We start from the raw sequence: 16,573 nt of genomic DNA, 5'->3' as shown, positions 1-16,573 counted from the left end.
AGAAGAAACACTGGAGCCCACTCTCACTCTCTGTCATATGGGGTTACAATGAGAAGACGGCCATCTGCAAACTGGGAAGAGGAGCCTCATTAGACACCAGATCTTCTGGCCTCTTGCTCTTGGACTTCCTGGGCTCCAGAACTGTGAGAAATAAGAGTTTGTTGTTTAAGCCACACAGTCTATGGTAATTTGTTACAGCAGCCTGGACAGATTGAGACAATACCTTAAACAGGTAAGCTGATGTATATTTGGATGTTTTTGATTTCAAGTCTGTAATGGAATTATGGAGTAGAGGGGAGAGGTGATGGTTTTTTTTGTTTGTTTGTTTGTTTTTGGTCTTCACTACTGGCAAAGAAGGTATTGTTCCTGAGGAAAGAAATCGTTGAGAACAGAGTAAAAAGAACATTTCTTGGAAATATGGAAGATGGCAGCATGTTATTCGACCAGGTGACAAACTCATGATGGGTTTCTGTACTTAGCTAGCTAGCTATCTTGAAATATTCAAGATTTGAAAGCAGCATGCTGGGAAATACCAGTCTGCTATGAAGCGCCCTTTCTCTGCAGTTTCACCATCTCAGTAAAGAGGATGAGGTCAGTGAATATGCTCATTTATCTGTGTTTTAGTCTAGTCTCACCGGTACAATTTGCATGATATCAAGGTGAAAAGACCCACATGTTCTTCCAACATGTCAACGTTTTATTTTCTAATAAGAAACATATATTAGAGGTAAGTTAGTGTTTTGTGTTCTCTTGAATATTTATTCAAATTCATAAGAGAAACATTTTCATTAACTTTTGGTAAAAGTTAGCAAAATATGAAATCCATACTCATTTTTTATGAAGGTACAAATCTCCTGCTCACTGTCACTCATCAACCACTTTTCTGCTCATTTATTAAATCCTACCATGTACATATTAGGTATCTTAGCTTGGGCTGCCATAACAAAATACCATAGACTGGGGGGCTTCAGTGACAGCAATATATTTTCTCATAGTTCTCGAGATGGAAGTCTGAGATCAGGGTGGCAGTATGGTCCGGTTCTAATGAGGACCCTCTTCCTGGCTTGCAGGTGGCCACCTTGTCCCTGTGTCCTCACGTAGGAGAGAGAGAGCTCTGGTGTTTCTTCCTATTGTTATATGGGCATCAGCCCTGTTGGATTAGGGACCTACTCTAATGACCTCATTTAACCTTTCTAACCTCCTCACAGGCGCTTTCTCCAAGTACAGTCACATTGTGGGCAGGGGGTGGGGGGTGGTTAGGTCTTCAACCTAGGAATGTCAGGGGGACACAATTCGCTCCAAAGCATTAGGTTTAAGCAACTTAACAGGAATATATTGCAGATTAGACTTTAAATAATATGCTCAACAATACTTAATGTACATTTTGTAAGCATGTACTTATTTGCAACCGAGTTCTTTTCTCTTGTAATTTGCATAAAATATTTAAACTATATTCCTAAAAGTAGAACATCTATTTAGTTTCAAAAGCAAATAAAAAATTTCCCCAAGTGCAAATCTAGTATAAAATGACCTAAGCAAAATATGTTACACATTTAGAAAACCAGCTTGATTTAATTAGTATTAATCTTTCCCTTTCAAATGTTAATATACTGATTCCAATTCTGTGAAATGTGTAATTACCTAAACATAATTGACTTCAACCCATTTTGGGAAGAAATCACTTATATACAAATAAATATCCTCCATCGTCTGTCTGTATTTCTGTCATATCTTTACTACGCATTTTGAGATGTCCTTACAAAATGAAATGTGACATTAATATATGCCTTTGCTTACAGTCAAAAAGAAAAGTTCTAAATACACAATTTCAATTTTGCTTTTAACCCCAGTTTCATCTTTTTTAGCTCCATAAGCAAAAGGCCTCCGAGAAAAAGTTGAACAGTATAATCAGTAGCATGTGATAAGCTTTTTTTTATTTATTTATTTATTTATTTATTTATTTATTTATTTATGGCTGTGCTGGGTCTTCATTTCTGTGCGAGGGCTTTCTCTAGTTGTGGCAAGCGGGGGCCACTCTTCATCGCGGTGCGCAGGCCTCTCACTATCACGGCCTCTCTTGTTGTGGAGCACAGGCTCCAGACGCGCAGGCTCAGTAATTGTGGCTCACGGGCCCAGCTGCTCCGCGGCATGTGGGATCTTCCCAGACCAGGGCTCGAACCCGTGTCCCCTGCATTGGCAGGCAGATTCTCAACCACTGCGCCACCAGGGAAGCCCAATTAAAATATTTTTTGATAATAGATCACTGTGCTCTTTTTGACCTATAATTAAGAAGGCATTCAAATAGCACAGTGGCATTTCCATAGGAAAATGCCTAGAACTGAGCTGTCGGGGGAAGCAGCTGGACCTAGTTGAGCAGAGAGGACCCATGGCTGAACACTTTAAAGAAGCAAGTAAATATATGGTTTGCCTGACTTATCTTGAAAACCCCATGTACCTGAAATGTGGATATGTCTGCTGCTTCCAGTGCTTCGATTCACTGCAGAAGGAGCCTGATGGGGAGGGTTTATTGTGCCCCAACTGCTCTGTGGTCTCACAAAAGAATGACCTCAAGTGTGCTCTCAAGCTCTGAGCTCTGGTTTCAAAGGTTAAGGAGTTAGGGCCCCAGCTGAGGGCTGTCCTCCAGATGAACCCAAGGATACAGAAGTTCCAAGTGGATGTGACCTTGGATGTTGACAGAGCCAACAAGTACCTCATCATTTCTGAGGACCTGAAAACTGTCTATTGTGGGTTTTTCAAGCAGAAGAAAAGGTCCTAACCTGAGAGATTCAGCCATACAACTTGTGTCCTGGGATTCCCTCTGTTCACTTCTGGCTGCCATTACTGGAAGGTGGATGTGGGGTCCAGCCAAGAATGGGATGTGGGCGTTTGGAAAGAATCTGTGTGTCAACAAGGGAAGGCTCAACTGACTCCAGATCTTGGCTTCTGGACTGTGAGTTTGAGAAATGGAGGTGTCTTCTCTGCTGAACATGTGCCTTCCGCTGTTCTCAAGGAATGGTTCTTCTGGCAATAACTGCCCAGAACACAAGGACAGGCTGGTGGTCCAATGAGAGACTCAAGGAGAGTGATCCGTGTGTGTCTTAGAACAAATTATGATCTCCTTACAGAGTCATGTGGACACAACAGAGACCTGAGGATTTTGAGGAAGGAAACAACTGGCTTCAAAGGAGGTATTTTCCAGATTAAACAGACCTGAGACCATAAATATCAAGCGTTGCGGAACTTAATCTCAGGGGAAAGTCCAGCCTTCAGATGATATGCTAATGATCAGGGTGAAGAGACTTTGGAACAGTTTGGAAAAGTGAGACCATGAAGGAAAATGCCCAACGGGAAACACAGTGAAGGGAGCCCCTGGTGCACTTTGAGTGTCCCCTCCCCCCAGTTATGACTTCCGTTCTAAACTTGGATTCTCCAACTGGGAACATAAAAAACTTTCTGTGCCCTCTGCTCAGCTGCTCATGTAGATCTTCTCAATAATTGCCAGGAGTTGTCACTAATCCCCAGACATGGATGAGGGTGATTTGCACTGGGGATAACATTTGCTCCTCATTGGAGATGCCCCAGACTCTCCATGCAGACAGTGTCACCTATACTACAGATGACGTGATAATGGCACCTCTGTGGGGAGATGAGGTCCAGGGACCCTGTCCCTATAACTATGGCCCATCCTGATTGACACTTCCCTGTACAAATCTCTGGAGCCAAGTCCAGGCAGATGAGTGCTTCCTTTTGTTCAACCTCAGGGCAGAAAACAGGAGAGAAGGGCTCCCCAGCAGGAGAGGAACTCAGAGCTGTGTTAGCACCATTAGGCAGGACAGGTACTCACCTTGCCTTGTCCTGAGCTGCCCCATTCATGCCCTGGCTGGACAGGTGGAAGGTGGGAATGTGCTGGGGTGTGTATCTGAGTGGGACCAGACCCATGAGGTTCACTGCAAATCCCTGTGCCCTGGAGTCTCTGACAAAGATGGAAAGAGGGATGGGGTCACTGTGGAATCTGTGATGACCCTTTTATGGCCAGAGTCACTGAGCTTCTCAATCATGTAAAAAAGGGTCTACTGATTTTTTAGGACCTAACATATTAGGGTTGGGTGTACAATTTATGCCAAGATATTCTGTCACCATTCTGGGTGCTCTTAAGTGGTGTGTGTAGGTGTTGCTCATATTTTTATCTAATTGAATGGGGAAATGCCTCATTGTCCTACTTTAACCTGGAGCAGGAGGAGGAAGAAAAAAGAATTTGTAGTGAGATGAAATCCAATTAATTTTCTAGTCTGCCAAAATGGTGTGAATGTTGGAAAATAACCAGTGTATGCCCTTTTTGAAAAATTGGAAATAGGATTAGAATAATGCTGTCTGTGGTAATTCAACACTGCATTTTATATTTTGAAGTACAGTGGAATGTACCTTGGGCCATGGTATTGTCTGTATGTTTCTTTCCCCCCAAATTAGTATATTGATATGTAACCCCCCCAAAGATGACGGTATTAGGATGTGGACTTTTGGGAGGTGATTAGGTCATGAGGGTGGAGACCTTATGAACTGTATAAGTGCCCTTATAAAAGAGTCCTCAGAGAGCTCCATAGCCCTTTCCATCATGTAAAGACACAGTGAGAAGGTGCCAGCCACAAATCAGGAAGGGAACTCTCTCCAGAAGGGGACAATGCTGGTGCCTTGATTTGGACTGCCAGCCTCCAGAACTGTGACCAATAAATTTCTGTTGTTTATAACCCACGTGGTGGGTGATATTTTGTTATAGCAGCTCAGACAGACTAAGGCCAGTATTGAAAAGGACTCCAGGTGGTTGTCACGGCTAAGACAGAGAGGCAATGTCTGAGAAAAGGTTTAGAGATTCTTTCCTGGAAGCCACGTGTCCCTCCCCACCCTCCCCAACTCTCCCTGTGTCCTTCTATCCAGGGCCGTGTGCCTGACTCCTTTTTCCATTGTCCTGGGCACACAATGAGCTCTCTTAGAAGGATGTTCTCATTCTCTTAGGAGGTCTCCATAAACCAGCTCTGATTTCTGTGCTGACCTGGGATGAGATGAGTTACACACTCCTCTGCTGACTCAGCATCACATGAATTCCTACTGCTTCCACTGTATTGTGTGCATTTTTAGTCACAGCAGATATAAAACCCAGAAAGTATGAGGAAGCTAGCGGGGCAAGAAGTGCTCAGGCACCAGAGAGAGAAACAACTCCTTAAATTTTGTTTCAGTGAAAGCAGAGCTGGGTCATCAGAAGCGTTGTTGGAAAATAGGGCTTCCGAGTCACTCCCTTTGTCTTTTTCGAATGCTTTGCACCTGCTTGTCTTATCACCTGGAAACTGACCTGCCCACACTGATCCTCCCACACCTGTGGGTGAAGAGAGGCTCAGGAGGCGGCAGGCACTGGGATGTGTGTTCCTGTCACAGCACAAGGGCACCTTATGTGGCTTCATTTGTGACTGGCTGTGGTGGTGCCTCGTGTGTGACTGTGTGAAGCTGGGGGTACTGGATTGTGCAGGGACAGGTGTGTCCTTTTGTGTTCTGGGTCATGATTGATGGTGTCAGGGAGGCACCTCCTCTGTGGGGTTGGTCTCTGTGTGTCCCGGGAAATGTACAGCCAGGAGGTTTGACCACATCACTCACCCCAGTAAACTCTCAGCCCCATAGGTAGGAGGTCATGGGCTGTGCTTGTGGGAGGAGAGATGCAAGAGGATGAGGGGACCTGCATGAACTTAGGAGTCACTGGGAGGTGTGATGTAGGGAGAAATGTGTGGGGTTTCAGGGGGTTATATGAGGATTTACTGGGCATGAGATTCAAGTCAGATCTTTTGCCAGCAAACAGTGTTTCGTTGGATTCATTGAGACTAAAGTTTTAACAAACTATAGAAATATGGAATTGTACAACTAATTGTTACTCAAAGGAGATTTCTGTAAAATTAAAATTAAATTAGAGGCTTGTATAGTACAGGTTTATCAAAGAAACTGCAGGGAAGGGATTGCTCTGTGGTAATGAATCAAGGGTAGAGTGGGATTATATATAAAGGATACATTAAAAAATATATCAATTAAAAAAAAGGAAAGAAAATGCCTAAAATTCTCATTACTTATTTAATTTAACAAGTTTTTCAGGACGTATGTCTATAAAAATGAAAAATAGGAGTAGAATGGAGGCTGAATCCTGTGTCATTCTATCAGTAACAGCCAAAGATATGGGAACTTATTAAAAAGATCCATCTATTCATTTAGATCAATTGTCCAATAAAGCCTTACTTGCTGTGCTTTATAATTATTTCTCAAAATATGTTATACATTCATATTTCTTTGGTCAATTTTGTACTAAAAATCATTGTAAAGATAGCTCAATCCAGAAGACTTTACAAATACAAAATTACAATGTTTAAACTTCCATCTATGGACAGTTATTTCTGTTATTGTAGAGAAGTTAATAGGGTGATCATATAAAATCTTTCAAATATAAAAATATATTACACTAGTAAGATTCTTTTGGGAAAATATGAGATCAAGGAGAAAGAGGTATGATACAAAATTTCCAGCTGTCAAAAAATAGCTTGTCTGTGAATTTTTTTTTTTTGTCTGTGAATTTTTAAGTGAGTGAGGATGGTTATCAAATTGCTTTGGCCTTTAGGGTCTATTGGATACAAGGTATGACACAAGTTTTACTTAAAAATCAATATTTACAATATGCTAGAAAGTACATTTTTTGAAGCTGTTCAAATTAAAAAAATTTTTTTTTCCCATGATTTAAACAACCATTTTAATTAGTTTGCATGTAATTAGTTCATCACCATAGCATCTACAGATATCCTTTTTTTTTTTTTTTTTTTAGTGTCGATCATGTGTTTCTTTTTTTTTTTTTTTTTTCCACACACACACACTGTATTTTATTTTTACAAGAGATAGATAGACTGACACCAAGCATTGTACATGGATGACCACAACAAAAGCAACAATGATTGCAATTACCAAACATGAAACACACTTATACTATGTCATAATATTGACATTCAGTCCAGTAATCCTCCACTGTAACAGCTCCTTTACTTTGCAGTGAAAATTGATTTGTATATTCTTTTCCTCTGAGTCCTTGTGGGATTTTTTTTTTTAATTCAGACAGAAAGTCACAAAAATTATACTCATCCTCATCAGTTCACTCAGTCCCATGTAATTAATTTCTTTTTTTTCATCTTGATCTTTTGTTAGCACTTTTATGAGTTCATCAGTTTTTCATTAGAGTTCTGAAAATGCTTATTCATTCAGTTCAGCAGTACAGTCAGTTACCAGAAACCTGTACTTGTCAGAGTCTTTTCCATGAATTTCTTGAAGATGAAACTCTTTTATAGGAACATATTTGCAAAATCATCAGAGTACACCCAGAACTGTCTGTAAATGACAAAAGACTTAAAAATGACCATGGTTAAAGATTTGATGAAAGTTCATAATAATGCAGTTGACAAGAAAATTAGTTATTTCTGAGATATACATTTTAAAGTAATAACTAGGATTATTACTTATAACATTATACCAGAACATATAAGATTTTTAGACGTTTCCTGTAATGTCTGAAACATTTATATTAACATATTTCCATACATATTTCCATACAAATACAAATATAAGATTTTTAGAAATTTCATGTAATGTCTGAAACATTTATATTAACATATTTCCATACATATTTCCATACAAATACAAATATAAGATTTTTAGAAATTTCATGTAATGTCTGAAACATTTATATTAACATATTTCCATACATATTTCCATACAAATACAAATATAAGATTTTTAGAAATTTCATGTAATGTCTGAAACATTTATATTAACATATTTCCATACATATTTCCATACAAATACAAATATAAGATTTTTAGAAATTTCATGTAATGTCTGAAACATTTATATTAACATATTTCCATACATATTTCCATACAAATACAAATATAAGATTTTTAGAAATTTCATGTAATGTCTGAAACATTTATATTAACATATTTCCATACAAATAACCCAATGAAAGTTTAGTATTAGTTGTTTTGTTTGTTTTTTTATACTGCAGGTTCTTATTAGGCATCAGTTTTATACACATCAGTGTATACATGTCAATCCCAATCGCCCAATTCAGCACATCACCATCCCCACCTCATCGCAGTTTTCCCCCCTTGGTGTCCATATGTCCATTCTCTACATCTGTGTCTCAACTTCTGCCCTGCAAACTGGCTCATCTGTACCATTTTTCTACGTTCCACATACATGCATTAACATACGATATTTGTTTTTCTCTTTCTGACTTACTTCACTCTGTATGACAGTCTCTAGATCCATCCACTTCTCAACAAATGACTCAATTTCGTTCCTTTTTATGGCTGAATAATATTCCATCGTATATATGTACCACAACTTCTTTATCCATTCGTCTGTTGATGGGCATTTAGGTTGCTTCCATGACCTGGCTATTGTAAATAGTGCTGCAATGAACATTCGGGTGCACGTGTCTTTTTGAATTACGGTTTTCTCTGGGTATATGCCCAGTAGTGGGATTGCTGGGTCATATGGTAATTCTATTTTTAGTTTTTTAAGGAACCTCCATATTGTTCTCCATAGTGGCTGTATCAATTTACATTCCCACCAACAGTGCAAGAGGGTTCCCTTTTCTCCACACCCTCTCCAGCATTTGTTGTTTGTAGATTTTCTGATGATGCCCATTCTAACAGGAGTGAGGTGATACCTCATTGTAGTTTTGATTTGCATTTCTCTAATAATTAGTGATGTTGAGCATCTTTTCATGTGCTTCGTGGCCATCTGTATGTCTTCTTTGGAGAAATGTCTATTTAGGTCTTCTGCCCATTTTTGGATTGGGGTGTTTGTTTCTTTGATATTGAGCTGAATGAGCTGTTTATATATTTTGGAGATTAATCCTTTGTCCGTTGATTCATTTGCAAATATTTTCTCCCATTCTGAGGGTTGTCTTTTCGTCTTGTTTATGGTTTCCTTTGCTGTGCAAAAGCTTTGAAGTTTCATTAGGTCCCACTTGTTTATTTTTGTTTTTATTTCCATTACTCTAGGAGGTGGATCGAAAAAGATCTTGCTGTGATTTATGTCAAAGAGTGTTCTTCCTATGTTTTCCTCTAAGAGTTTTATAGTGTCCAGTCTTATATTTAGGTCTCTAATCCATTTTGAGTTTATTTTTGTGTATGGTGTTAGGGAGTATTCTAATTTCATTCTTTTACATGTGGCTGTCCAGTTTTCCCAGCACCACTTATTGAAGAGACTGTCTTTTCTCCATTGTATATCTTTGCCTCCTTTGTCATAGATTAGTTGACCATAGGTGCGTGGGTTAATCTCTGGGCTTTCTATCTTGTTCCATTGATCTATGTTTCTGTTTTTGTGCCAGTACCATATTGTCTTGATTACTGTAGCTTTGTAGTATAGTCTGAAGTCAGGGAGTCTGATTCTTCCAGCTCCATTTTTTTGCCTCAAGACTGCTTTGGCTATTCGGGGTCTTTTGTGTCTCCATACAAATTTTAAGATGATTTGTTCTAGCTCCGTAAAAAATGCCATTGGTAATTTGATAGGGATTGCATTGAATCTGTAGATTGCTTTGGGTAGTATACTCATTTTCACAATGTTGATTCTTCCAATCCAAGAACATGGTATATCTCTCCATCTGTTGGTATCATCTTTAATTTCTTTCATCAGTGTCTTATAGTTTTCTGCATACAGGTCTTTTGTCTCCCTAGGTAGGTTTATTCCTAGGTATTTTATTCTTTTTGTTGCAATGGTAAATGGGAGTGTTTCCATGATTTCTCTTTCAGATTTTTCATCATTAGTGTATAGGAATGCAAGAGATTTCTGTGCATTAATTTTGTAACCTGCAACTTTACCATATTCATTAATTAGCTCTAGCAGTTTTCTGGTGGCAGTTTTAGGATTCTCTATGTATAGTATCATGTCATCCGCAAACAGTGACAGTTTTACTTCTTCTTTTCCAATTTGTATTCCTTTTATTTCTTTTTCTTCTCTGATTGCCGTGGCTAGGACTTCCAGAACTATGTTGAATAATAGTGGTGAGAGTGGACATCCTTGTCTCGTTCCTGATCTTAGAGGAAATGCTTTCAGTTTTTCACCATTGAGAATGATGTTTGCTGTGGGTTTGTCATATATGGCCTTTATTATGTTGAGGTAGGTTCCCTCTATGCCCACTTTCTGGAGAGTTTTTATCATAAATGGGTGTTGAATTTTGTGAAAAGCTTTTTCTGCATCTATTGAGATGATCATATGGTTTTTATTCTTCAATTTGTTAATATGGTGTATCACATTGATTGATTTGCGTATATTGAAGAATCCTTGCATCCCTGGGATAAATCCCACTTGATTGTGGTGTATGATCCTTTTAATGTGTTGTTGGATTCTGTTTGCTAGTATTTTGTTGAGGATTTTTGCATCTATATTCATCAGTGATATTGGTCTGTAATTTTCTTTTTTTGTAGTGTCTTTGTCTGGTTTTGGTATCAGGGTGATGGTGGCCTCATAGAATGAGTTTGGGAGAGTTCCTTCCTCTGCAATTTTTTGGAAGAGTTTGAGAAGGATGGGTGTTAGCTCTTCTCTAAATGTTTGATAGAATTCACCTGTGAAGCCATCTGGTCCTGGACTTTTGTTTGTTGGAAGATTTTTAATCACTGTTTCAATTTCATTACTTGTGATTGGTCTGTTGATATTTTCTGTTTCTTCCTGATTCAGTCTTGGAAGGTTACACCTTTCTAAGAATTTGTCCATTTCTTCCAGGTTGTCCATTTTATTGGCATAAAGTTGCTTGTAGTAATCTCTTAGGATGTTTTGTATTTCTGCGGTGTCTGTTGTAACTTCTCCTTTTTCATTTCTGATTTTATTGATTTGAGTCCTCTCCCTCTTTTTCTTGATGAGTCTGGCTAATGGCTTATCAATTTTGTTTATCTTCTCAAAGAACCAACTTTTAGTTTTATTGATCTTTGCTATTGTTTTCTTTGTTTCTATTTCATTTATTTCTGCTCTGATCTTTATGATTTCTTTCCTTCTGCTAACTTTGGGTTTTGTTTGTTCTTCTTTCTCTAGTTTCTTTAGGTGTAAAGTTAGATTGTTTACTTGAGATTTTTCTTGTTTCTTTAGGTAGGCTTGTATAGCTATAAATTTCCCTCTTAGAACCGCTTTTGCTGCATCCCATAGGTTTTGGGTCGTCGTGTTTTCATTGTCATTTGTCTCTAGGTATTTTTTTATTTCCTGTTTGATTTCTTCAGTGATCTCTTGGTTATTTAGTAACGTATTGTTTAGCCTCCATGTGTTTGTCTTTTTTACGTTTTTTTCCCTGTAATTCATTTCTAATCTCATAGCGTTGTGGTCAGAAAAGATGCTTGATATGATTTCAATTTTCTTAAATTTACTGAGGCTTGATTTGTGACCCAAGATGTGATCTATCCTGGAGAATGTTCCGTGTGCACTTGAGAAGAACGTGTAATCTGCCGTTTTTGGATGGAATGTCCTGTATATATCAATTAAATCTATCTGGTCTATTGTGTCATTTAAAGCTTCTGTTTCCTTATTTATTTTCATTTTGGATGATCTGTCCATTGGTGTAAGTGAGGTGTTAAAGTCCCCCACTATTATTGTGTTACTGTCGATTTCCTCTTTTATAGCTGTTAGCAGTTGCCTTATGTATTGAGGTGCTCCTATGTTGGGTGCATATATATTTATAATTGTTATATCTTCTTCTTGGATTGATCCCTGGATCATTATGTAGTGTCCTTCCTTGTCTCTTGTAACATTCTTTATTTTAAAGTCTATTTTATCTGATATGAGTATAGCTACTCCAGCTTTCTTTTGATTTCCATTTGCATGGAATATCTTTTTCCATCCCCTCACTTTCAGTCTGTATGTGTCCCTAGGTCTGAAGTGGGTCTCTTGTAGACAGCATATATATGGGTCTTGTTTTTGTATCCATTCAGCCAGTCTATGTCTTTTGGTTGGGGCATTTAATCCATTCACGTTTAAGGTAATTATCGATATGTATGTTCCTATGACCATTTTCTTAATTGTTTTGGGTTTGTTTTTGTAGGTCCTTTTCTTCTCTTGTGTTTCCCACTTAGAGAAGTTCCTTTAGCATTTGTTGTAGAGCTGGTTTGGTGGTGCTGAATTCTCTTAGCTTTTGCTTGTCTGTAAAGCTTTTGATTTCTCCATCAAATCTAAATGAGATCCTTGCTGGGTAGAGTAATCTTGGTTGTAGGTTCTTCCCTTTCATCACTTTAAGTATTTCATGCCACTCCCTTCTGGCTTGCAGAGTTTCTGCTGAGAAATCAGCTGTTAACCTTATGGGGGTTCCCTTGTATGTTATTTGTCGTTTTTCCCTTGCTGCTTTCAATAATTTTTCTTTGTCTTTAATTTTTGCCACTTTGATTACTATGTGTCTCGGCGTGTTTCTCCTTGGGTTTATTCTGTATGGGACTCTCTGCGCTTCCTGGACTTGGGTGGCTATTTCCTTTCCCATGTTAGGGAAGTTTTCGATTATAATCTCTTCAAATATTTTCTCTGGTCCTTTCTCTCTCTCTTCTCCTTCTGGGACCCCTATAATGCGAATGTTGTTGCGTTTAATGTTGTCCCAGAGGTCTCTTAGGCTGTCTTCATTTCTTTTTATTCTTTTTTCTTTAGTCTGTTCCGCAGCAGTGAATTCCACCATTCTGTCTTCCAGGTCACTTATCCGTTCTTCTGCCTCAGTTATTCTGCTATTGATTCCTTCTAGTGTAGTTTTCATTTCAGTTATTGTATTGGTCATCTCTGTTTGTTTGTTCTTTAATTCTTCTAGGTCTTTGTTAATCATTTCTTGCATCTTCTCAATCTTTGCCTCCATTCTTATTCCGAGGTCCTGGATCATCTTCACTATCATTATTCTGAATTCTTTTTCTGGAAGGTTGCCTATCTCCACTTCATTTAGTTGTTTTTCTGGGGTTTTTTCTTGTTCCTTCATCTGGTACATAGCCCTCTGCCTTTTCATCTTCTCTGTCTTTCTGTAACTGTGGTTTTTGGTCCACAGGCTGCAGGATTGTAGTTTTTCTTGCTTCTGTTGTCTGCCCTCTGGTGGTTGAGGCTATCTAAGAGGCTTGATGGGAGGCTCTGGTGGTGGGTAGAGCTGACTGTTGCTGTGGTGGTCAGAGCTCAGTAAAACCTTAATCCACTTGACTGTTGATGGGTGGGGCTGGGTTCCCTCCCTGTTGCTGTGGCGATCAGAGCCCAGTAAAACCTTAATCCACTTGACTGTTGATGGGTGGGGCTGGGTTCCCTCCCTGTTGGTTGTTTTGCCTGAGGCAACCCAACACTGGAGCCTACCCGTGCTCTTTGGTGGGGTTAATGGCAGACTCTGGGAGGGCTCACGCCAAGGAGAACTTCCCAGGACCTCTGTTGCCAGTGTCCTTATCCCCACGGTGAAACAGAGCCACCACTCGCCTCTGCAGGAGACCCCCCAACACCAGCAGGTACGTCTGGTTCAGTCTCCCCCAGGGTCACTGCTCCTTCCCCTGGGTCCCGATGCACACATTACTTTGTGTGTGCCCTCCAAGAGTGGGGTCTCTGTTTCCCCCAGTCCTGTCACAGTCCTGCAATCAATTCCCACTAGACTTCAAAGTCTGATTCTCTAGGAATTCCTCCTCCCTTTGCCGGACCCCCAGGTTGGGAAGCCTGAGGTGGGGCTCAGAACCTTCACTCCAGTGGGTGGACTTCTGTGGTATAAGTGTTCGCCAGTCTGTGAGTCACCCACCCAGCAGTTATGGGATTTGATTTTACTCTGATTGCGCCCCTCCTACCGTCTCACTGTGGCTTCTCCTCTGTCCTTGGACGTGGGGTGTCCTCCTTGGTGAAGTCCAGGGTCTTCCTGTCAATGATTGTCCAGCAGCCAGTTGTGATTCTGGTGCTCTCGCAAGAGGGAGTGAGAGCACGTCCTTCTACTCCGCCATCTTGGTTAATCTCTCCAAAAAAATTTTTTTTTTGAAGTATAGTTGATTTACAGTGTTGTGTTAATTTCTTCTGTACAACAAAGCAACTCAGTTATACACACATATATACATATTCTTTTTAATATTCTTTTCCATTATGAAGCTGTTCAAATTTATGATGAAATATTTTAGGTGTCTACTTGAAAATGTAGGGGATACATAGCTTTTCAAAATTCTTTTAGGGAGTATGAGAGAAAAAAATTTGAAGATGAATAATTTAATGTGTCAAATCTTTACAGTTTTTTTTTTGCATTTTCTTTATTTTTTATTTTTTAACATCTTTATTGGGGTATAATTGCTTTACAATGGTGTGTTAGTTTCTGCTTTAACAGTTGTTGATGATGGACTTCATGGGGGAAAAAGTCGACAGGAAAATTTAGAGCATAGAGAAGGGCAGATGTGGGTGTGCTGTTGATATGGGCTCTTGTGACCGAAAAGTAGAGCAGGAGAAATAGTAACAAAAAAGAACAAAATTGTACACAGTTTTCAAAATTCTCAATTTTTGGCCAGCACCTTGAGACATGGCCTCATCCGTTATTTATGAACTTTACAAAGCAGATTTATGTTGAAGTTGGTTCTCTCTTCAGATGGGTTTAGTTATGTTGGAGACCAAGACTCCATTATTATTCCCATGATTACTGTGTTCCTGGAACTGTGCTGAGATGCAAAGATGAACATGCAAAAAAGATTCCCTCAAGGAGTTTACAGCACAGAATAAAGCTAGAGCTTAATATAATCTTAAATTGAAAGTCAGTGATCATCTACTCTGAGTATTTTTCATCTATATCCCATGTTTCTCTGCACAAAAGTTAGAAGTAGATGTCATTTGAATTATTTTTTTTTTTTTTTGAATTATTTTTAAAGAAGGTGGTGATGGATTTGTGATAATTGTTAACAATTCCTTAGTGTATATAGTATTTTATAGTTTATAAGGTGATTTCACACCAAGTAGCTCATTTGGTCTTAATAATAACCATTTGTGGTGGGCAAGACGTGTGATTACTCTTGACTTAGAGATGAGAATGCTATGGCCTAGAAGCTAGAAGGATTAGGTTTTGACCACATCATATGGCCACTAAATGGCAGAACAGGATAGAGCCCAGGTCCTTCAGGCTCCCAGTTTGGAACTTTGCCCATACTACCATGTTGTGGCCTGAGTCACTGGGTTTCCTCTCCTGGATGTTGGGAAAGACAGTTCTCTTTGGGCCTCTTCTATTCCTACACATCATGCTAGGTATACCAAGTCTGCAAGGCCCTGACCACTCTTTTACCTGGACCATTTCTCAGGGTTGTTTATGCAGCTGGTAACTTTGAGAGATCAGGTAAAAAGCCCCCAAGCAGTAAGTCTTGCTTACAGTTTGCTATAAAAATATGGATTCTTCAAACTCAGTTGTGACACAAACCTACTGCGTATTATCTATCAAGGTCCATCATATTGCCTCTGTGGATCTTGAGGGCAATGGGAACCGAGGCAAATATACTGATACTCATGCTTCTTACTGTGCTGTGAGTAATAAAGTCCTTTGTCTTTGACCCAGGAGCCTCTTGTTTTCTGCCAGCAGCCATGAAATAGTAACAGGTCAACTTATTAGCTTGTAGGCAGGGTAAAATCAAATCTCAGCCCTGACATGGCAAGGACACATACTTGCAAGATGTTTGAGGGCTATGTGTAAGGATGTGTAAGGTACGACAAGCCTCAAATAGGGCTTCAAATGGGGTATAGCCCCAGAATCTGAATTCAGGAATCTGAGAGTCCAGAAATAGTTCTTCTCAAAAGGAAGCTGGTAAAAATGGACACACACTTGTCTGGAAATAGCCAAACACAGAACAGACTAGGTCCAAGGGATTTGTTGCTTATGTGGCAGGTTGGATATTTTATCTATGTTACAGTGTCAGACTATGTAACCCAGGTGTGCAAATATGTAGTCTATTTCTCTGTAATGAAATTTAACTTTGCCTTCTAGTTCTAATGGCAGTAATAGAAGCTTATGAATGTGATTCAGTTGCTTCAAGTTTGAAACTCAGATTCCCTCCATCCTCGTTCTTCCTTTCTCCCAGCTATACCATCGGGGTGGGGTGGGATGAGATAGTTTCTGTCCCTGCTGGCCTCTGCTGAGGTGTGGCTTGTCCCATCCAGTCTTGGGCATCTCATCTCTTCCTGCTGCATGAACGGTGTTGTCTCTGACCCCATCATGGCCTTCAGTTGTCACATTCATATATTCTGAGTTCTCTACCAATCAGGGACCTCTTCTGTGCCGAGTGCCCTTTACAGGCATGTAGCACCTCTTAGTTCCATGTCTTGTGCCCTGCTGGGGTGTGTGGGGCTCTCTGAGGCCCATCTGCTTGGCTATTTGTCTTGACCATTGCTCATCTCTCACTCAGGTGCCATGTTGGACATAGGGTTTTTCTATGACGCTTGCAGACTCTCAGGAAGCATGCATCTCACTAGGAAGCCAGGCTCTGGTCCTTCTCCTTCAGAGCCCTCCATGGACCCATCTGGGGTTTCTATCTGGATATCTAACCTGTTGTTCCCCATGTCT

The 16,573-nt window shown here is 39.6% G+C and overlaps 1 pseudogene; it reads left to right on the top strand.

The window, feature by feature from the left end:
- The first annotated feature begins 2,386 nt into the window (after nucleotides 1-2,386).
- On the top strand, nucleotides 2,387-3,031 carry LOC114237819 (ret finger protein-like 4A-like protein 1; annotated as a pseudogene).
- Nucleotides 3,032-16,573: the final 13,542 nt, after the last annotated feature.

The sequence above is a fragment of the Balaenoptera acutorostrata genome, chromosome 7 (assembly GCF_949987535.1).
Source record: "Balaenoptera acutorostrata chromosome 7, mBalAcu1.1, whole genome shotgun sequence".
NCBI lineage: Eukaryota > Metazoa > Chordata > Mammalia > Artiodactyla > Balaenopteridae > Balaenoptera > Balaenoptera acutorostrata.
This window is presented reverse-complemented; position numbering and strand designations above follow the sequence as displayed.